The sequence below is a fragment of the Panthera onca genome, chromosome B2 (assembly GCF_046562875.1).
Source record: "Panthera onca isolate mPanOnc1 chromosome B2, mPanOnc1 haplotype 2, whole genome shotgun sequence".
NCBI lineage: Eukaryota > Metazoa > Chordata > Mammalia > Carnivora > Felidae > Panthera > Panthera onca.
In genome coordinates this window covers 104,722,804-104,746,020 of record NC_138343.1, presented here as the reverse complement: position 1 = coordinate 104,746,020, position 23,217 = coordinate 104,722,804, and the positions used below count along the sequence as shown (strand labels likewise).

At 37.4% G+C, this 23,217-nt stretch overlaps 1 protein-coding gene across 5 annotated transcripts in view; it reads right to left on the bottom strand.

Moving 5' to 3' along the window:
• Positions 1-8,436, bottom strand: part of LOC132667552 (amine sulfotransferase-like) — a 35,702-nt gene extending 27,266 nt beyond the window's left edge. For 2 of the 5 annotated variants that reach the window (XM_060616479.2, XM_060616481.2), the window contains exons 1-2: positions 8,311-8,436; positions 6,555-6,624 (exon numbers count right to left, since the gene is read on the bottom strand). The gene's annotated coding sequence lies outside the window, so the exon portion shown is untranslated. The other 3 variants (XM_060616476.2, XM_060616477.3, XM_060616478.2) reach the window with 2 other exon arrangements.
• Between the last annotated feature and the right edge of the window lie 14,781 nt (positions 8,437-23,217).

The window sequence follows — 23,217 nt, the reverse complement described above, 5'->3', positions numbered from 1 at the left end:
TTATATAATAATTACAGGGTCTATCCATCAGGAAGAGCTAACAATTATAAATGTCTATGCACCGAATACCGGAGCCCCCAAATATATAAAACAATTACTCATAAACATAAGCAACCTTATTGATAAGAATGTGGTCATTGCAGGGGACTTTAACACCCCACTTACAGAAATGGATAGATCATCTAGACACACAGTCAATAAAGAAACAAGGGCCCTGAATGATACATTGGATCAGATGGACTTGACAGATATATTTAGAACTCTGCATCCCAAAGCAACAGAATATACTTTCTTCTCGAGTGCACATGGAACATTCTCCAACATAGATCACATACTGGGTCACAAAACAGCCCTTCATAAGTTCACAAGAATTGAAATTATACCATGCATACTTTCAGACCACAATGCTATGAAGCTTGAAATCAACCACAGGAAAACGTCTGGAAAACCTCCAAAAGCATGGAGGTTAAAGAACACCCTACTAACGAATGAGTGGGTCAACCAGGCAATTAGAGAAGAAATTAAAAAATATATGGAAACAAACGAAAATGAAAATACAACAATCCAAACGCTTTGGGACGCAGCGAAGGCAGTCCTGAGAGGAAAATACATTGCAATCCAGGCCTATCTCAAGAAACAAGAAAAATCCCAAATGCAAAATCTTACAGCACACCTAAAGGAAATAGAAGCAGAACAGCAAAGGCAGCCTAAACCCAGCAGAAGAAGAGAAATAATAAAGATCAGAGCAGAAATAAACAATATAGAATCTAAAAAAACTGTAGAGCAGATCAACAAAACCAAGAGTTGGTTTTTTGAAAAAATAAACAAAATTGACAAACCTCTAGCCAGGCTTCTCAAAAAGAAAAGGGAGATGACCCAAATAGATAAAATCATGAATGAAAATGGAATTATTACAACCAATCCCTCAGAGATACAAACAATTATCAGGGAATACTATGAAAAATTATATGCCAACAAATTGGACAACCTGGAAGAAATGGACAAATTCCTTAACACCTACACGCTTCCAAACCTCAATCAGGAGGAAATAGAAAGCTTGAACAGACCCATAACCAACGAAGAAATTGAATCGGTTTTCAAAACTCTCCCAACAAATAAGAGTCCAGGACCAGATGGCTTCCCAGGGGAGTTCTACCAGACGTTTAAAGCAGAGATAATACCTATCCTTCTCAAGCTATTCCAAGAAATAGAAAGGGAAGGAAAACTTCCAGACTCATTCTATGAAGCCAGTATTATTTTGATTCCTAAACCAGACAGAGACCCAGTAAAAAAAGAGAACTACAGGCCAATATCCCTGATGAATATGGATGCAAAAATTCTCAATAAGATACTAGCAAATCGAATTCAATGGCATATAAAAAGAATTATTCACCAGATCAAGTGGGATTCATTCCTGGGATGCAGGGCTGGTTCAACATTCGCGAATCAATCAACGTGATACATCACATTAATAAAAGAAAAGATAAGAACCATATGATCCTGTCAATCGATGCAGAAAAGGCCTTTGACAAAATCCAGCACCCTTTCTTAATAAAAACCCTTGAGAAAGTCGGGATAGAAGGAACATACTTAAAGATCATAAAAGCCATTTATGAAAAGCCCACAGCTAACATCATCCTCAACGGGGAAAAACTGAGAGCTTTTTCCCTGAGATCAGGAACACGACAGGGATGCCCACTCTCACCGCTGTTGTTTAACATAGTGCTGGAAGTTCTAGCATCAGCAATCAGACAACAAAAGGAAATCAAAGGCATCCAAATTGGCAAAGATGAAGTCAAGCTTTCGCTTTTTGCAGATGACATGATATTATACATGGAAAATCCGATAGACTCCACCAAAAGTCTGCTAGAACTGATACATGAATTCAGCAAAGTTGCAGGATACAAAATCGATGTACAGAAATCAGTTGCATTCTTATACACTAACAATGAAGCAACAGAAAGACAAATAAAGAAACTGATCCCATTCACAATTGCACCAAGAAGCATAAAATACCTAGGAATAAATCTAACCAAAGATGTAAAAGATCTGTATGCTGAAAACTATAGAAAGCTTATGAAGATAATTGAAGAAGATTTAAAGAAATGGAAAGACATTCCCTGCCCATGGATTGGAAGAATAAATATTGTCAAAATGTCAATACTACCCAAAGCTATCTACACATTCAATGCAATCCCAATCAAAATTGCACCAGCATTCTTCTCGAAACTAGAACAAGCAATCCTAAAATTCATATGGAACCACAAAAGGCCCCGAATAGCCAAAGTAATTTTGAAGAAGAAGACCAAAGCAGGAGGCATCACAATCCCAGACTTTAGCCTCTACTACAAAGCTGTAATCATCAAGAGAGCATGGTATTGGCACAAAAACAGACACATAGACCAATGGAATAGAATAGAAACCCCAGAACTAGACCCACAAACGTATGGCCAACTAATCTTTGGCAAAGCAGGAAAGAATATCCAATGGAAAAAAGACAGTCTCTTTAACAAATGGTGCTGGGAGAACTGGACAGCAACATGCAGAAGGTTGAAACTAGACCACTTTCTCACACCATTCACAAAAATAAACTCAAAATGGATAAAGGACCTGAATGTGAGACAGGAAACCATCAAAACCTTAGAGGAGAAAGCAGGAAAAGACCTCTCTGACCTCAGCCGTAGCAATCTCTTACTCAACACATCCCCAAAGGCAAGGGAATTAAAAGCAAAAGTGAATTACTGGGACCTTATGAAGATAAAAAGCTTCTGCACAGCAAAGGAAACAACCAACAAAACTAAAAGGCAACCAACGGAATGGGAAAAGATATTTGCAAATGACATATTGGACAAAGGGCTAGTATCCAAAATCTATAAAGAGCTCATCAAACTCCACACCCGAAAAACAAATAACCCAGTGAAGAAATGGGCAGAAAACATGAATAGACACTTCTCTAAAGAAGACATCCGGATGGCCAACAGGCACATGAAAAGATGTTCAACGTCGCTTCTTATCAGGGAAATACAAATCAAAACCACACTCAGATATCACCTCACGCCAGTCAGAGTGGCCAAAATGAACAAATCAGGAGACTATAGATGCTGGCGAGGATGTGGAGAAACATGAACCCTCTTGCACTGTTGGTGCGAATGCAAATTGGTGCAGCCACTCTGGAAAGCAGTGTAGAGGTTCCTCAGAAAATTAAAAATAGACCTACCCTATGACCCAGCAATAGCACTGCTAGGAATTTATCCAAGGGATACAGGAGTACTGATGCATAGGGGCACTTGTACCCCAATGTTTATAGCGGCACTCTCAACAATAGCCAAATTATGGAAAGAGCCTAAATGTCCATCAACTGATGAATGGATAAAGAAATTGTGGTTTATATACACAATGGAATACTACGTGGCAATGAGGAAAAATGAAATATGGCCTTTTGTAGCAATGTGGATGGAACTGGAGAGTGTGATGCTAAGTGAAATAAGCCATACAGAGAAAGACAGATACCATATGGTTTCACTCTTATGTGGATCCTGAGAAACGTAACAGAAACCCATGGGGGAGGGGAAGGAAAAAAAAAAAAGAGGTTAGAGTGGGAGAGAGCCAAAGCATAAGAGACTGTTAAAAACTGAGAACAAACTGAGGGTTGATGGGGGGTGGGAGGGAGGGTAGGGTGGGTGATGGGTATTGAGGAGGGCACCTTTTGGGATGAGCACTGGGTGTTGTATGGAAACCAATTTGACAGTAAATTTCATATATTAAAAAAAAAAAAAGAAAAGAATAAATAAATAAATAAATAAACATTTAAAAAATGGCTTAAAAGAAGAAAAAAGGAAATAATATTTAAAATATATTTTGACAGTCAACTCTTACTGGAATACGTAGAATTGTTAGCCTCTCTTTACAAAGGAAATTTTGAAAGGTAAAAATTGGTTGGAATCATCAACATGAATTCACAGACAAGGAAGAAAGTTGGGGTCCAGACAGTGAAGGGTGGAGGAAGAGACAGGAGATGAGTTCTTCTGTCACAAGAGTTATTTAAGGAGTATCTTCGGTACTATCCTCAGTGTTCAAGAGGAAAAACCTAATTTACACCTTGATACCACATTGGGCTGTAATATTAACTTGCATATAAAGAAGTGGCTCGTTAGTACAACCAGTTCCAAGTCTTAAAAAAGTAAAAACAAGCCTGTAACATTATGATCTTCTAATAAAGTAAACAAGATCATGTTGCTATCAGAAGAGGTACTCAGGGTTTAAAGAGATCAAAATGAGGACTGCTAGTGACCAAAGGGTGACATTTGGAATATCAAAGAGCAAACATTGATTGCAATCAATCAGAACAAGTAAACATGTTTTGCACAAGCATGACTTCATCATGATGCTATTAAAATGTAACCAGAAATATGATGTGAGGTGCAACAAATTTTTAAATGCCTAACAGAATTTTTGTGATTCCCACATGAAAATTTAATCAACAACCAGGCAGTTAAGTATCAACTGTTAGTAAAGATAGGGAGGTCAGTTTAGAATACATTTAAAAATACATATGCCGGGGTTGCCTGGGTGGCTGGGCCGGTTAAGCATGGGACTCTAGATTTCAGCTCAGATCATGTTCTCACTGTTCATGAGATCCGGTGTCAAGCTGGGCTGTAAACTGACAGTGTGAGTTGGGATTCTCTCTCTCCCTGTCTCTATCTGCCCCATCCACTGCTCATGCTCTCTCTGTCTAAATATAAATAAGTCAACTTTAAAAAATAAGAAATAAAAATACGTATTTGGTTCTTAAGTTTAGATGGAGGAATGATCATTGCTAATAAAAATGTGGAAAATACAGAATGACTTCTAATGGTGAGATAAAAAGTTATGAAAGACTTGTATGAAAGATACAGGAATGTTGGGGAGTGAATGTTGGTTCCTTATCATCTTTTCACAAAGGTAGAAAAAACCAGTATCTTCTATTTTGTGTTCCTGGGGAGAAATATTGTAAAAAATGCATCTGGGTTGGAGATTCATCATGGTCTTGCTGCCCAGCGGCTCCCCTGAATCAAATGGCATACATGTTCCTTGGTGTAGACAAATGGGTAGAGAAGGCTTCAGGGGGGATGCATATGCCCTGATCTGAGCCCTACCTGACTGCACATTGGATGGGAAGCAACCGTGGCATGTGACATATGTAACATTACCCAGTGTAGAATGTTGAAGCTATTACACAACAGGTGTGCAATTAGAATGAAGGTGATACACACTCAGTCGAAGTTGACTGAAACATCTGTCAGCGTCTAATTCTTGATATGCAGGAGTACCAGGAAATACACTGCAAATAAGGGAATTTGCCTTTCTGACCAGGTGGCCAAGGAGAAAGGACTCTCATATCTAAAGGAAGTGACATTGCAATTACAATCCCTTGGGAAATGGGGCGGAGGATGTGTATATACTTTAAAGTGGGGAAAATATATCAAAATAATCTTGTGGCCAAAAGATTTCGCTTACAAGGGAGACCAGGGAAGAAGGAGATGTGATGAAGAAGAGTCTCTGGCTGCTGGATCTTCTGTGGAGATGTGTGAACATAATAATAACAGGACACGCTTTCTCCTCTAATTTTGCTGTGTTACCAGGAAATAAAGTAACAAAACAAGAAGACAAAAAGGGACATACCATCAATGGTCTCTTTCTAGGGAAGTAAAGTGTTTAGACCTTATGGAAAAATTTACTGTGATCAGAAAAACTGGTACAAGGGAACCCAAACTGAACTAATCTGTCATTCAGATATTACAATACTATAAATTCTAAGCTTTTACATTCCTCTTATATTAGAACCTAGTATAAACACTAGAGTCATGATTCATTATGTGTCATTATGTTCTTAAACCTCTAAATAAATATTTTGGAACCATATAATGGCTAAGTTGATTGACAATCATAGAAAGAGAGACACAGAATATTTTTGTTGCATGTATATGAGCTGATATCTTTATATATCTAGCGTAGTGTTTAGAAAAATCACCAAAACCTGAGACTGCATAATGAATACAGTTCAGAGACGTGAAGGGGAGCAGAGTATATCACCCCTAAATGTATGGCTCTAGCAGGTAGTTGTTTTGAGCAGGAAGTAACACAGACATAGGAAACTCAGAAAGCTTTTTATCTTTTCCTTAACAGCTTAAAACAATTTTCATAGGGAGTCTGTACCAGGAAGAAAGTTATTACCAGAGATATATTTTTATGTCAGTAAGACTCAACTGCATGGCAGGACACACATCTGTTTACCCAGTATGTGCTCCTCACATGTTCCTGTGAATTGTCTTCCTCCTCTTTGAATTCCTAACCCTTGTATCCCTTCTCTTTAGGGGTATACAAGCCTCAATTGTATTCCCCTTGCAGGACTGTCTCTGACTTTACCTGTCTTATGGTGCTGCCATACACAGGTAATTAAACTTGTTTTTCACCTATTAATCTGTTTTATGCCAATTTAATTACCATATCAGCCAAAGAACCTAGAAAGAGAATCCAAAAAATGTCCACCCCCAATCAAGATTGAAAACACTCACCAAAAGGAGTTCGTTAAAAAGAAGAGTTAACTTCTGGTATCAATGTCAGTGAGAAGAATAATTGTTGCTGCTGGATGGAGAGAGAAAGAGTTCAAAGGTAAGTTTCCATGAAGAGATCCAATGATTCACCAATTAGCAGAGTTGCAATAATCAGTAACTCACTCAGAATCAGTAACTGACCAGTATATCATACAACAAACTGGTGATAAGCCCTGAGGTTTTTACCACAAAAAATGGGTGTTAGATTCTAAAGAGTTACAGTGCTACTCAGTGCTGCTGAGTAGAGTTCAACGTCTACAGTAACATCAGAAAACAAAGATGAATTTGCTTGCTGCCCTACTCATGATACTCTTAAGGCTATAGATCACTAACACAATGGCCTCAGTTGCTTCTACTTCATTAGTACTACTCTTGGGGTCTTTAAATATTGCCGTTGTTTCTTAAGAAATGGTATTGAGAATAGGTTTAGTGTGAACAGTTGAGAAGTGGAGGGAAGAAATCCACATCTGTATGTAGTAAATAGATTTACTTTGCAACATTAGACACTTTCCCAAATTCTACCATCATATGCTTGACACAAATCTGATACATATCCAAATATCATTCAACACTTCCTGTTATTATTCTCCTGAAATAGGCCACCATTTGCAAACTTTTCATACCACTATATCACAGGGAGAGAACGAGGTCCTGGGGTTGGCTCTTCAGAATCAGTTTTGTGTTCTCTTTTTCAGGGGTTCACACTCTATCCAGTCAGTTTGTGGTTAAATAGAATGGCCATAAAGGATAAATATCTAAGTTCTATTCAAATTCCCTCTATATATACTTGTATTATTGGTCTTAAATGCTGCTACTCTTCTATTGTTAATGCTTCCTCAATAACAGAAATGATTGCTGGAAGTTCCATAATATCTTAGAGTCTAAACTCTCATTTATCACCAGATGATGTATGGAAGTGTTGAATTATTATATTGTACACCTGAAACTAATATAGCACTATATGTTATCTAACTGGAATTAAAATAAAAACTTAAAAAAATAAGTAAAAATTTAAAAGATAAATAAATCAACTCTCATTCATTTTGTGGTTCCAGTATGGTGGCATTAAACACTTGAAACCCATATTTAAAGCATTTAAAACACTGGACCAAAAAAAAGCCTCAAAACTAGCTGAGGATACCAAAGAGTAAGCAAATCAGGCATTTTGTGTAGGGGAGACAAAAGTTGAGGAAGTGGTCAGGAAGAGAGGGGATAAATTTTTATGTTTTTTGTTTGCTTTTGTTTTTGCCCCATTTGTCCCCGGAGACGGCCACAATTGCAGAACAGTAATGTTGGCTAAAAGTGCAGTAGATTTTTCATTTCCAGATGGCACTAATAAGCGCAGCTTAATTTACTCAGTTAGGTTGAAAGAGGGCTGTAGTGTTGTTTCATGATCAAAAGAAATATTTAAATGTAACATAATGCATACTCACTTGAACACACAGTCTGAGGAATACACACTGTGCTTGACAAAAGGGACTACATTTAAAAAAATGGTAATAATATATGTGTATCGTATGATAATTCAGAATAAAATTCATATCAATATCACTCCTCCCTTTCACAACCCTTTCAGATAAGTAGGGAATGTACTTCTTTTCCCTTGTTTTTCATCATAAAATATATGGAACAATTTAAATAAAAGAAATTCCTCTTGATGTGAGGAAGCTGAAGGGATTCCATAAAGAAAGGTGCCATCATGAAGAAGGATCCATACATGCTTCTAGAATGGTATGCCATCACTGGATCTGGATCCCTGGGTTTAGCCTCACAGCTAGGCTCCTTTATAAAGACATGCAGGGGAACAATTTGGCTCCATTAGAATGGGATGACAGCTGCCACCAAGCCTTCAAAGAAATCAAAGAAAAATTAAGTACTGCTCTTGTTCTAGAACTTTGTTTTTTCCAAGTTTTTATATAAATTCCAGTTGGTTCACATACAGTGTATGTGAGTTTCACATGTAAAATTTAGTGTTTCATCAGTCACATACAACACCCTGTGCTCTCACTACTAGTGCACCCTTTAATACCCATCACCCATTTAACACATTCCCTTGCACACCTCCCCTCCAGTAAACATCAGTTTGTTCTCTATACTTAAAAGTCTGTGTCCCAGTTGGCCTCTCTCTTTTCATCCCTCTATTTTCATCTATTTTGTTTCTTAAATTCTACATATGTAGGGCACTTGGGTGGTTCAGTCAGTTAGGTGCCCAACTCTTGTTTTCAGCTCAGATCATGATCTCACTGTTTGTGAGTTCAAGCCCCATGTCTGGCTCTGCACTGAGAGTGCAGAAAAATAACTAAACACAAAAAATTAAGCTCTAAATATGTGTGAAATCATTTGGTATTTGTCTTTCTCTGATTGACTTATGTGGCTTAGCATTATGCTCTTTAGCTGTATTTACATGGTTGCAAATGGCAAAATTTCATTCGTTATTATGGCTGAGTAGTATTCTATTGTATGTCTATACATACATTCTTTATCCATTCATCAGTCAATGGACAATTGGACTATTTTCATAGATGGTTATTGTTGATAATGCTGCTATAAATAGCAGGGTGCATTTGTCCCTTCCAATCAGTACTTTTGTCTCCTTTGCATAAATACCTAGTAGTGTGATAGATCTATCATAGGGTAGTACTATTTTTAACTTTCTCCTGAACCTCCGCACTGATTTCCACAGTGGCTTTGCCACTTTTCATTCCAACCAACAGTGGAAAAGGGTTTCCCTCTCTCCTCATCCTCACAACATGTGTTGATTCCTGTGTTGTTATTTTTAGCCATTCTGACTGATGTGAGGTGACACGTCATTGTAGTTTTGATCTGCATTACCCTGATGATGAGTGATGTTGAACAACTCTTCATGTGTCAGTAGGTCATCTGTGAGGTTTAGAAAAAAGTCTATGCCTGTCTTCTGCCCTTTTTCTAACCGGATTATTTGTGTTTTTGAGTGTTGAGTTGTGTAAGTTCTTTACACATTTTGGATACTAACCATTTATCAGGTATGTCATTTGCAAATATCTTCTCTCATTGTGAAGGTTACCTTTGAATTTTGTTGATTATTTCCTTGGCTGTTCAGAAGAATTTTATCTTGATGAAGTCCCAATAGTTTATTTTTGCTCTCTTTTTTTCCTTGCCTCAGGAAAAAATAACATATCTAGCAAGAAGTTGCCTCGGTCAATGTTACTTTACCCTATACATAGGGCATAGAACAGGAATCACTTGGGTGTCCTAGCCCAAAAGCTGGGCTCTGTTCTCAGTCCAAGTAGTCTCCTTCTCCAAACAGCTAGACCCAGTAGCAGAGGGTGGGTGGCCAGGATGTTTGCAAGAAAAAGCTACAACTGCCTTGCTAGTTGAAGAAGCTATTACACTTATTCTAGGACAGCATCTGGATATAATGACCCCACATGAAGTTCAATGAGTTTTAGAGGCCAAAGGACATCAATGGCTAACTGGAGGGAGATTGTGAAAATATCAGGCCATCCTCCTTGACACCCCTGATGTAACTCTTGGGGTGTGGCAAGACTTGAACCAAGCTACTCTACTGCTTGATAAAGACAATAAAGACCTTTTAGTTCACTCTTTAAGGACATTATAAAACAAGTCTACTCAAGTAGGCCTCTTTGAAAGAATAAACCTCTGTATAATCCAGAGGCTGAATGATTTACAGATAGAAGCAGTTGTATGCATGAAGAAATAAGGAAAGCTTGATATGCTCTTGTCAGTCTGTAGGATGTGATCAAGGTCAAACTGCCTCCCCATACTTTGTCACAAGAGGCTGGGCTGCTTTAATTTAACCACTATAATTAGGTAAAGAGTTAATGTTCAATATATATATATATATATATATATATATATATATATATATATATATATACTGATTCTAAATATGGCCTATTAATACTCTATGCCCATTAGCCTTCTGGAAATATTGTCTTTGTTTCTGTTCCTACTCCAACTGGCTTGTTTTTTACAAATAATAATTACAACAGGAATCTTCCTTTGCTGTAGATGCTATTGTTGCTGCGCGGCTTCCAAATCTAAATATCCTATTCCTGTGAGGAGGCCTCATATATTCTTCTAAGACCGACAACTTATAAATAGGAGACTTTCATTTAATCAGATGGGTTGGGATTTTTATGCCTCCAATAGACAGAGTCTACAACCCCTTTCAGCTTGAAGAAGTTACAGAAGATGATGCCTTCACCTCCAACCCCCTCTATAAGAATGAGGAGGATAAAAATCTCATAGCAGGGAGATGAAGTAGGGAAATGAAGGGTCTTCAGTTTAGAAAGCCTCCATCTCTATTTTTTTTCTGTTAGACCCCATTTACTCATCTTCTGTATTTTGCTCTGAATATGCCAAACAAGCCATGTTCCCACTTCCAGGGGGAAGCGAAAAAGTTTATCATTCTCTGAGTTTTGTACTAGGCCCCAAACACCTAATAACACCCAAGAAGAGCCACATCTTGAACACGTTCCAGTACATCAATTTCAAACAAACCTCAGCTGACACTGGCCGCAACATTCCTGCCTTTGGTACTTTATGCAACAATACCTACGGTTCACCTGACACTCGCCTTCGATTGATTGAATTCCTGAAAGAACGTGAGCCCTATGTCCTTTTCTAATATAAACTCCTAACCCCAAAGAAAGAGGAGACTCATTCTCCTCTCCTTTCTGAGTCTCCCAGGCACTCCAACTGTTTTCTCCGTCTGTAACTTATGCTACTCAGGAAATTCTGTTTCCACATTCTCTAGTTCAGATTGGAATTCAATCCTGCATGAAGCCAAGGGCTGGTTCTGTGGGACCTTCCACTGGGTTCTCTGACCCTGCCTGCGTCAATCTCACTTATTCCAGCACAGACCCTGATGTTCGTTGGATATTGCTAACATTTAATATTTCTAAAGTATGATTGTAGGAAAAGTCATTAATTACATTATCATACTTTATTCTCCTACCACTCAGTAAAAGGCTTCCACTCCATGACCCTGCCGTATGTGCCAAAAAGAAAAAAAAGGATTATTTTCTGTTTTCTATAACCAGTCTCTTCTTATCCTTCAATCCTCCTTTTCACTATCAAAATACATAAATAAATAAACATATGGATTAAAATTCACTTGTCTCCTCCAGTGTGAAATCACTAACTTGAGGTAAAAATAATTGTAAAATCACTGTTAGAGCTATTACTTTCCTCCCACAGATCTTCCCTCTTATTCCTCTTTCTCAAAAGGGCATCTGACAAAGAAGCTAAGTGTCCACATGTCAGTGGAGGAAGATTCTCCCAGTCTAGCCCATGATCGGCCTTCTTGGGCATTGCAGGCCTCCACTAACACGTCTCTCATAACAGTGTAGTGTGCAGTACAGGTGTCTGTTGTCTGACATTGGCCACTCCTGCTCGTGACCATGAATCTCCTTCTGCCTAAGGTCTCAGGTTTCTGTGACCCAGAAGCCTCCTTATTGTCACCCCGGGTCTCTTCTTGTCAGTAGATTCCTTTAGTGCTTCTTCATCCTTTACAGGACGTTGCGGAGCTTCCTTTATCTTAGGAAAACAGTTCTCAGCTCCATAATTTCCCTCCCCTGTTTGGTTGTTTATTTCCCCTCTTTTTTCACAACACTCCTTCTTCAAATTGAGGAGTAATTTGCATACTAAAGATTCATGCATGTTAAGTGTGTAGATGATGGATTTTGTGAAATTTATATATTTTCCTCAATCCAGAAAGTTTACAAGTTACCTGTCAAGTAAATCTCCCATCCGTCAGAGGCAAGTATTCCTTTGATTTTCTTACTCAAATTATCTATAGTTAAACATAGTAGGTTGAGATTCATTCATATTTCCTGTGTACCAGTGGTTCATTCCTTTTGATTACTGACTAGTATTTTTTTTTCTATAAGCATAATACAATTTGTCCTTTTACCAGTTGATGGACACTTAAGTGGTTTCCTATTTGGGACAATTACAAATAAAGATGCTATGAGTATTCTTGTACAAGATTATTTTTTGATATACATGTTTTTAATCTCTTGCATAATACCTAGGAATAAAAGAACTAGGTCATAGAGTAAATGTATCATTCACTTCATTGTTTACATTTCTTGAGTCTTACTTTACAAGAAATTTGAGTTCTCCGAAGTACTCAGACCATTTTACACTCCCAGGAGCAGTGTGAAAGATTTCCATTTGCTCCACATGCTTACCAACACTGAGACATTTTGGTGCATTTTTAAAAAAATTTTAGACATTCTAGTGCATTTAAGGTACTGCCTTGTGATTTCCTTTTTACTTAAGATAATTGTAATACCTTTATATTCCTGAGATAAAAATCTTAGACAACATGAAAAAAAACTACACGTGATTAAAAAAACTAATATATTTCCCTAATTATAAAGAATTATATGTAACAAAATAAAATAATGTGTATGTAAATATGAAACAAACAGGTATTATACCACTACAAAGCATAATAAGTAGCCAAATCTTGCCTCTATGAGCAGAATCACCACAAATGCAACTACTACGTATGCATACAGGAGACACATTGCCTTTGTAATTCATGTATATAAAGCATTGTTATCAGCAATGTTATTTTTTTTTAACTGTAAGTGTCTTGATAAATTTCTGAACACAACAAAATAGGATAGAATCATTTTTCAAGTACATGGTAAATGCATGTAAGTGGTTATGAAAATGGCTAAAAAATTTTGAGTTGTTACACCAAATGGAATCAAGGAAACAATAAGATACTTATCCCAAATTTTCAGAGCTATGAATATCTACAGTAACATCAGAAATCTGTGCAGGATTCAGAAATGTTCTCGGGTTGGGGAACGATCATTACAACAGAAAATGTCTAGGACCCTTGGTGCCTTCCTACCCTGATGTATTGTGACAAAGAAAAATGTTCCTGCATATTTCCAGACACCACCCAGAACCAGTTCCCTGGCACCACTTGGGGTAGGTGGGCAGCCAGGGGCCCCAGCTGCACACATATTCCACCAAACTCTGCCCTCAGCCAGTTCTGCCCTAGTGCTGTTCTTTCATTGGGTCCCCAAGCTGCTTTAATTGAAATCATTTCATAAATATTTTACTTTGGGTTCTGCCAGGACACAGACTAAGATTGGCATGCGGGCTGAGAACTGCCCTCAGAAACAATGCCTGTGAGAGAGTGAAAACAGATGCTCTGGGCAGAGGGAGAAGTTGAACTGCAATGCAATAGCAACAAAACCCACAAGCGATCACACAGGGAGCTAAGGAGCTGGGCTGCCCTTCAAATTGTTTTAACTTGAAGCAGTTTTGCCGCTACAGATGCAAATGCAAATAAAATTTGTGCAACTGCAGATGAAGGAGGTGTAATCTGCACTGAAAACTGCTTTGTTTTTTTCATGGGCCAATATTTTTGATGAAATAATGGCAGAAGGAAGATGGAGGAGTATTTGTCTTCGTCCAATCAGGCTGTTAACACAAGGCTGCACAGACTGGGTGGGTTATAAACAGCAGACACTTATTTCTCATAGTTCTGAGGCTGAGAAGTCCAAGATAATGACACCAGCAGATCCGTGTCTGGAAAGAATCCCTTTCCTTCATGGTCTTCTCACTTTGACTTCATGTGGCCGAAGTGGCAAGGGAGCTCAAGGCCATTTTTGCAAGGGCACTAATCCCAATTATCACCTCTCAAAAGCCCACCTCCTAGCATCATCACCTTGGGGGTTAGGAAATCAATGTACAAGTTTCTGGGGGGAGACAAACATTCAGGCCATGGAATACACTTGCTCCTATAATTTCATAGTGTGGCAGGGGAAAAGGTAGAGTAGGAAACATGGGGAGATTAGTTGACAAAGCCCTGTGAACAACTTCAGTGGTAACGCACCAATTTGACCATGTTTATTGTCCTTTTTGAATACATTTGTCATGTTCACAAAGTTTTGTATTCCCTACCATATAGATGAGGAAATTCACAATCAGAGATTAACTGAATGATTGGAAACATTTAGTAAGAGAGCCTGTTATTCCAAGTCTCACCCTGCCAGAACCTTCTCATATATTTTCATATTACACAAGATATTAATATTCAGTGGTAAACCAAAATATTAAGCACCGATTATTAAATGTTCACTTTTCCACTTGTGTTCAAGCTCTGAGGCTGCCTCCCCATGTGCTGTTTCATTATCAAAGGAGCAGCAATGTCAGAGAGAAATCCCAAGCTCCTTTCATAAAAACCACACGGGAATAGGGATACTTTCTATCTCAAAAGAATCTCATGAGATTAGTTGATGACAGCAAGGGAAAGGATGGAAAGTAATGTATATCTTTGAGAATGTGCCTAACACTTTCCTTGAATGTTATGTTCAGGGCCTTAGCATCAATATTTACCTTTTAAAGCAAACACCTTTTGTAGTAGATCCTAATGTTTTAAGGGTCTTTACACAAATAGAGATGGATTTATCTGACCTTTGAAAACAAAATTTAAATGTCAGAAGATACTTCCAAATTCATATCAAAAAGTTCTTTCAAAAACATTATCCCAAGTGTATAGGTGGAAAATATCCCAGATCCATACTTTCTAAAGAGTCAGAGTAACACAAGAATCAATCTATTAAAGATACCACCAAATCTGGATATTAATCATTTTATTTTAGTGATTATATAGCATTCAGATATGTTTGGGTTGGTATTGTCCAACCGATTGCCTATTATTTAACATCTTGGACATGTGGCACTAGGTCACATCCTAGTAATTTCCAGGCCTTTAATTGCTTTAGTGTAACTATGTGCTGGGGCCATAATATGACTTCTTTCTCTTTGTTCCCTGAGCACCTTCATATACACAAAGAAGCCTTCCCTTACCTAAAACTCCACATGGTTCCACTTCAAGGCCTTTCTCCCCAATATTCTTAGGATGGAGGCAGTGAACCATGAGAGCCTTTTGAAACTCAGGGACTATGGTAAGCGAGTGAGGCATTAAGCTTCGGTGCATAATTTAAGGAGGCAGCCAATTCAGTTATTAAGAAAAATAATATTTTAGGGGCATCTGAATGACTGAGTTAAGCCTCTGATTCTTGGTTTAGGCTCAGGTCATGATCTTGCGGTTCTTGAGTTAGAGCCCCACATCAGGCTCTGTGCTGACATCCTGCTTGGGATTCTGTCTCCCTCTCTCTTTGCTCCTCCCTCACTCTCTCTGTCTCTCTCTCAAAAATAAATAAACATTTTTAAAAATGCCATAAGAAAAAGATAAATAATATTTTAAAACCAGAAGTGAAAAATTATATTAAGGTAAAATCTATGATAAGTGAAATATCCAAAACGAAAAAAGATGTTTTTAACGTTTATTTATTTTTGAGAGAGAGAGACAGGGTTAGCAGGGGAGGAGCAGAGAGAAGGAGACACAGAATTGGAAGCAGGCTCCAGGCTCTGAGTTGTCAGCACAGAGCCCAGCGTGGGGCTGAAACCCACGAACCGTGAGATCCTGACCCAAGCTCAAACTGATAGCTTACTGGACTGAGCCACCTGAAATATCCAAATTTTAAGATACAACTGATTTTTCCTTTTTCTTCAGGTGTCAAATGGATCAGTACAGCACTGTTATTTAAAATTTTAATTTCAAGTTCCTCTACAATATCCTTGAAACTTTTCCAGCATTTCTCCATTTTTATTAATGAAGGGTGCCCTAAATTGTGCATTCCCAAAGCACCTCATGCCTTTTTTTCCCCCACGTGCTTTGCCCAGACAAGGCGACATGAAACAAAAGTCTGTAAGCTTCACATATACCTTTTTGACAGCATTCTATGTCTCTGTTACCCTGTTACCCTGACATATCCTAGAGTAGCATCAAGCTAATATCACCCCCTTTACGTATTTATATGGACTAGTACTCCATTGTACCAATTGTGGAAAACTTTCCTTACTGTGCTAGAACTCAATGGTCTCTAAAAATTACTCCCTACATCACTGGAAGTGTCTGACTCTTTTTGATATATATTCGTACAATATCTACCTTTGCCGCCCAATATGTATGTTCTCTAAAGGGCAAACAATACAAGCTACTTGAGGTGGTTTACCTACTTTATGTTGCAAAACAAACAATGGGCCAGCACATAAATATTGAAAATGCACACTTTCCTTTTTCCTGGATTCCAAGAATGCATCTCTTTGCTTCTTGGCACATATATTTGGAGTTGTGACAGTATAGTCAATGAACTCATCCTTTGCATTCGTAAGAAATATTATTGATCATTCTTCCTGGTTTTACCTCAACTAGGGAATGTTCATGTAACCTTTTAAGTGAATTTGCCTTTGATCAGTATTTATCCACTTTTTTCCTAAAACATCCTTACTGGACCAAAAATATGAAGTAACACAGAATGTAGAGGCATTATTTCAAGCTGCAGATGGCAAACATATAATGCTACTACAAGAATAAACCTCAATGTTCAGAGAAGACAAATGAATGGAGGCAGAATGGAGCTTATTGTGTGCCTGGGTCTGGAGCACAAAAACAGAAATTAACTGCTCAAGGACACAAGGGACTTTGGGAAGTTGACAGACTTGTCCTAAAACTGAATTGTGGTGATGGTTGCACGCTAAATTACTAAGCATTAGTATGTCATACACTTAAAAGGGGTTAATTTTATGGTATATAAATAGTCCTTCCACAAAGCTGTCAAAAAAAGAACTTAAAGTGAGCTTATCTGATATGCAACTCAGAACATAAAACCATTGGTTACTGTTCCTATGGTCCTTATATCAAGTCAAGATTTGAAAGTAAATTACCCTCTTGACTTTTACCCCCAAATGCAGGTAGAGAGTCTACTTCAGCTCTAGATTCTCACTAACAAAAATGTGCATGATAGCCTGCAGTTCTCTTACAAACCTTTGACTTCTTAAGAGATGCTCCTTTTCTTCTATTTCCCTCCCATACGCTTCAAAGGAAGTTAAAATCAATTAATTGGATACAGGGTTGAAGAATAACTATCAATCTCATAAAAAGAAGAAGAAACTTCAGTTGGCTCTATTCTCAAGTGCAATGCGCACTCCCATCTGAAAGAAATCACCGAATATCAATAAAGAGATCAAAGCAGTGCTTTTTCTAAACACAAAGACAAGTACAATCAGAGCTGTTATATTTACTAGGAGAGTTTAATTTTCAACATGAAAATACCTCTAAATCAACTTACTTTTTCATTACACAATCTACCAGATTCAGTTGATGATAATCTACTGAAGAATGCTTTATGAAAATTTTGGACTTTACAATTCATTGACAAAGCTTAGTGTAAAACATAAAACCCCCATTGTCCATCTCACAGGGAAGTGATGGATTTAGATACAAGAAGTATAGGCCACGTGGTAAGAAGTAGTGCTTTAGTCTGGCACATCTTGAGTATGTAGCTGGAAACAGCTAGCTCATATACATTAATATATTTATAGAAGTAAATATTAGGGTGCCTGGGTAGCTTATTTGGTTAATTGTGGGACTCTCGATTTCGGGTCAGATCATGGCAGTTTTGGTAGTTTGTGAGTTTCTAGGAATTTGACCATTTCTTCCAGTTTGCCCAGTTTACTGGTATATAATATTTCATAACATTCTTTTATAATTGTTTGTATTTCAGTGGTGTTGGTTGTGATCTCCCCCCTTTCATTCATGATTTTATTTATTTGGGTCCTTTTGATTTTCTTTTTGATAACTCTGGCTACGAGTTTTATCAATTTTGTTCTTAATTTCAAATAATCAGCTCTTAGTTTTGTTGATTTGTTATTCCAGTTTTTTGTTGTTGTTGTTGTTGTTCATTTCTATATTATTTATTTGTGTTCTAATCTTTATTATTCCCCTTCTTCTGCTGGCTTTGGACTTTATTCACTGTTCCTTTACATTTTTAGGTGTAAGGTTAGGTTGTGTATTTGGGACCTTTTGTGCTTCTTGATATAGGCCTGAATTGCAATATACTTCCCTCTTAGGACTGCCTTTGCTGCATTCCAAAGGGTTTAGACTGTCGTGTTTTCATTTTCATTGGCTTCCATATATTTTTTTATTTCTTCTTTAATTTCATGGTTAAAATAATCATTCTTTAGTAGGATGCTCTTTAATCTCCATGTATTTCAGGGCTCCAAATTTTTTCTTGTGATTATAAGTGTCATAACATTATGATATCAATCTTTTTGTACTTGTTGAGGGCTGATTTGTGACCCAGTATGTGATCTATTCTGGAGAATGTTCCATGTGCATGGTTGGGGCATAAATATGGATAGACCCCTTCATTATGATAAAATGCCCTTCTTCATCTTTTCTTACAATCTTTGTTTTAAAGTCTAGAATGTCTGAACTGCCCAGCTAGCTCAGTCGGTAGAGCATGAGACTCTTAAAGTCTAGAATGTCTGATATAGGTATGCTACTCTGACTTTCTTATGATATCCATTAGCATAATGGATGGTTCTCCATTCCCTTGCTCTCAATCTGTGGTGTCTTTAATAGGGAGAAATGTAGATGGATCTTGGTTTTTTTTTTTCGTCCATTCTGATACCCTTTGCCCTTTGATAGAAGGATTTATTCCATTTACTTATTTACTTTCAGGGAGATTATTGAAGATATGAATTCAGTGCTATTGTGTTACCTGAAGAGCTGGGGTTTCTGGTGATGTTCTCTGGTCCTTTGTAGCCTTTATTATTTTGGTCTTTTCTTTTATCTCCACTCAAAGAGTCCCTCTTAAAATTTCTTGCAGGGCTAGTTTAGTAGTTATGAACTCCTTCAGTTTTTATTTGTCTGAGAAACTCTTTATGCCTCCTTCTATCCTGAATGACATCCTTGCTGAATAAAGAATTTTTGTCTGTATATTTTTCCTACTTAGAACTTTGTTTCCTAGCAGTCCTTTCTGTCCTGCCAAGTTTCAGTGACAGGTCTGCTGCTAACCTTATGTGTTTACCCTTGTAGGTTCAGGACATTTTGTACCTAGCTGCTTTCAGAATTCTCTATTTATCTTTGTGTTTTGCAAGTTTCACTATGATACGTTGTGGTGTTGACCTATTTTTGTGATTTTTGAGTGGAGTTCTCTGTTGGCAGAGAAGATGTAGCACTTCAAATACTAAAAGAGTTCATCAACTCTTGGTAAATGTTGAAGAAAAATTGTGCAGAACACAAATATGGGAGAAATGAATAATTGACCAGTTACCACAATATCCTCAGGTGATCTGATCTTGTTGGAAGGTGAAAATTGAATATTTTGTTTACTTATTATTCCCAATGGGTAGGAACAATCTGAGTACTGGTACATTCTCTGGATCTTAAATAACCCGATGTGATGCTTGGTTCCCGTCAGATTGTCTCAGGACCCAAGTAATGCTTGTCTCACTTAGACTCATTAGTGGAGACAGTGGAGAATGGACTTGCTAGGTTTCCTGAAATGTAGGCAGGAAACCCTGGTGCATATATGCCACAGACCCTAGCACCATAGATGCATAGAACATTTTTAGGATTTTACAGTTGAATTTCATATAAATGAATAAAGAGGCCTTTATCACTTCTCATGTTCTGTCTCCTCTTTAAAATTAATTTGTTTATTATCAGGTAAAATAAATTGTCAGTGTTCACAAACCATATAGGTACATCACAATGAATCTATAAAGTGAACACCAATGCAATCATCAATCAAGGAAAATAAATAACAATAATTCTTGGCATTCTGGGTCCACAATGTTGATTTTATTTCACTCAGACAGTGACACTGATTTATCTTTTCAAACTGCATGCATCTAGCTGCTGTTCAGATACTATAATGCACATTATATTTCATCATAAATATTTTTTATGGTTAGAAATGTAATCTTATTCAGGAAATCAGTATCAGTATAGAGAACACATATGCCATAAAAACAACCTGTTCTTAAATTAAACTTAATAACTGTCCTCTGTAGTCTGGGGGCATCAAAACATATTTCAGAGTATCCAAAATAAAAAGATGAGAAAATTCTAAGGAAATTAATTTGAGAAGAAGTCACCAGATCACTGATTAAATTTTTAGAAATTAACTCATGTAATAATATCATAGAAAGATAGAGACATAGTGACAGAAACACACACACACACACACACACACACACACACACACACACCAGATTTCCATGCAGATACATACATGGAAACCATAGATAAGTATCACTTGAAGTGTGGTTCTAGGGTGCCCACAAAGCTTTTGGGCCTTCCTGAAACTTTGCAAAATCTGAAGTTCTATGCAGTAAGGCCTTGACATCTATATTTTCACACACAAACCAGGCTTTTTACATATGCTGAATGTCCAAAAAATTGGCATTATAGTGTTGTGTATCTTATTTGAAATAAAACTTTTGCCTGAACTCAGGGATGATCATTAAAGAAAAGAAAATTTGGAGATGGATCCTTGAAAAAGGCAGTAGAAATATGTTCTTCATGTAGACAGAAACATCACTGTATATTGTGAAATAACAGCCTGTTGATCGACTGAGCTAAAATGAAAATTGTTCACTGATTACCTGGAGAAACCTCAGTTTGCCCACTGATGAATTGAAGTTGGTAATTTTATCTCTTTTCCTAGACCCCATGATAGTTCAAAAATATAATGTGTAAAAGAGCTTTTATGGTAATAAGAGAAATGGAGCACAGCAGGATTAAGTGGTTCAGCAGAATGGTTTATAAGACACAGTATTTCCAGGAATCGGGAATCATTGATACAACACCTGTGCCATCAACAATGTCTTGTACCAAGACTACTTAATATACGTCAGACCCATGTTGCCCCGCGGATATATTTGAGGGTGAAAGTACCAAGAGCGAAATTCCTAACACAAAGTGTAAGTTGACATTTCAGCTACAACTGAAACAGTAAACCACAACAACTTGTCAATATTGGCAGGAAACCACCAAAACTGGTCAAATCGTTGTGAAGACACTGGATGAGACTTCTCCTAAGTAGGATGGAGTAGGTCATAAAGGCCTATGCTCCCCTGGCTAAAATTAGTTTAAAAAACAACTAAAGTACAATTATATTTTAAACACCTTAGATCTCTGGAACCAGGAAGAACTAGGTAAACTAAAATTCCAGACAGGAAAGAGCCCTTTCTTGGTAAGCATGCAGGTTTTCTTTTCTGGGCACATTTGATAATTATGGGCTTAGGCCAGATTTTGTAACTTTGGGCAGGAGAATAAGGAACTAAAATTCATACCACTGAAGAGAAGGGCTAAATACTTTCATTTCTAAGGACTAAGGAGAAACACACCTCCCAGTCTCTCACTGGAATGGGATGAACCAGACAGACTTGAGTCATGTTAAACTGAAAACTCAGTTTCAATCAAGCTTAATCCCTAATTGGAAACTAAGAGCTAAGAGAAAGGAATTAAGGATCTTTCATTTCTAGAGTCAGACAGAGCAGGTTTGGATAAGAGTGCTAACACTACCTATTTGCCCAAGGGAAATTTCACTTATTCTCAACATCTCATTTTTTCAGTTATGAAACACCACCAACTTTATAAGGATTTTGTTAATAATAAAGGAGATAATGCATATGTGACTCTAAAGTCAATATCTTGTATAAAGAAGATGTCATATAAATATATTTTTAAGCACAAGGTTTCCTTCACTCTACTACACACAAACTCTTGCTTGAGAATAAATAAGGAGCAAGGAGGACAAAAGGAAATTTTCTCTAAAGATATACATTACGCCCTAACCCCACAGCTATGGAATTATGAGAAAGGCGTTCAGAAAGGCAAGAGGTGGTAGAACAAGAGCAGGTCATGGGAGTGAGAAATCCTCTCTCAATGCAAGAATCAGGGCTTTTTATATCCTTGTTTAAAGTACTGTTTAGGGAAGCAACTGTGGACATTTCTTAAGAAAGATGAAGAGAGCAATGAGCAAAGTGAAATAAAGACACTGAGGTAGCCAGCACCCCCAAGTTGGGCACAAACACACAGAGATACATCTGTGAGTCTACAGAATCTGATCATGGCAGCATCCAAATACTACAGGCTCAGACTGACTGCATTGCTTTCACTCAGTCAGGCTTACAACCAAAAAATCCAGATGATGCTAAAGTCGGCAAAAAACCATGAGCAGCAGTCAGCAGTTAGAAAATGTAACTCAAAAATATCCTCCTCTCAATAGCTACAGATACCATCTAGGTCTGTTTAGGATAATCTTCACAGGAAATCAGCAAAGCTTATAAAAGGACCATATATCTTTACCAAAGACCCAAAAGAAAACACAAATAAATGGTGAATGTACGATACCTCTGAATAGGAAGACTCGGTTAGTGGTGATGTCAGTTTTTAAATGACGTTTTAAGAGTAAATAATACTTACCAAAATTCCAACACAACTCTTCATGACAGTTTATTAATTTATGTTAGGAATTATGACATGGTAATGAAAAAGAAAAGTATACCAACAAAAAATATGTCATTTACAGAAGCCCACTCATGTGTATACAATTGTTTGAAACAAGATCATTTTAATCAGAAGGAAAATGATGGCTATTCAAGAAACAGGCTAAGAAATCCTGGGCCTGTTTTTTTGTTACCTGTTAAGAAAAATCGGTAGTTGTCTTGCAGCATAAGATAAATATTTAGACTAAATACAGATATGGTTAATGAATACATGAAAATA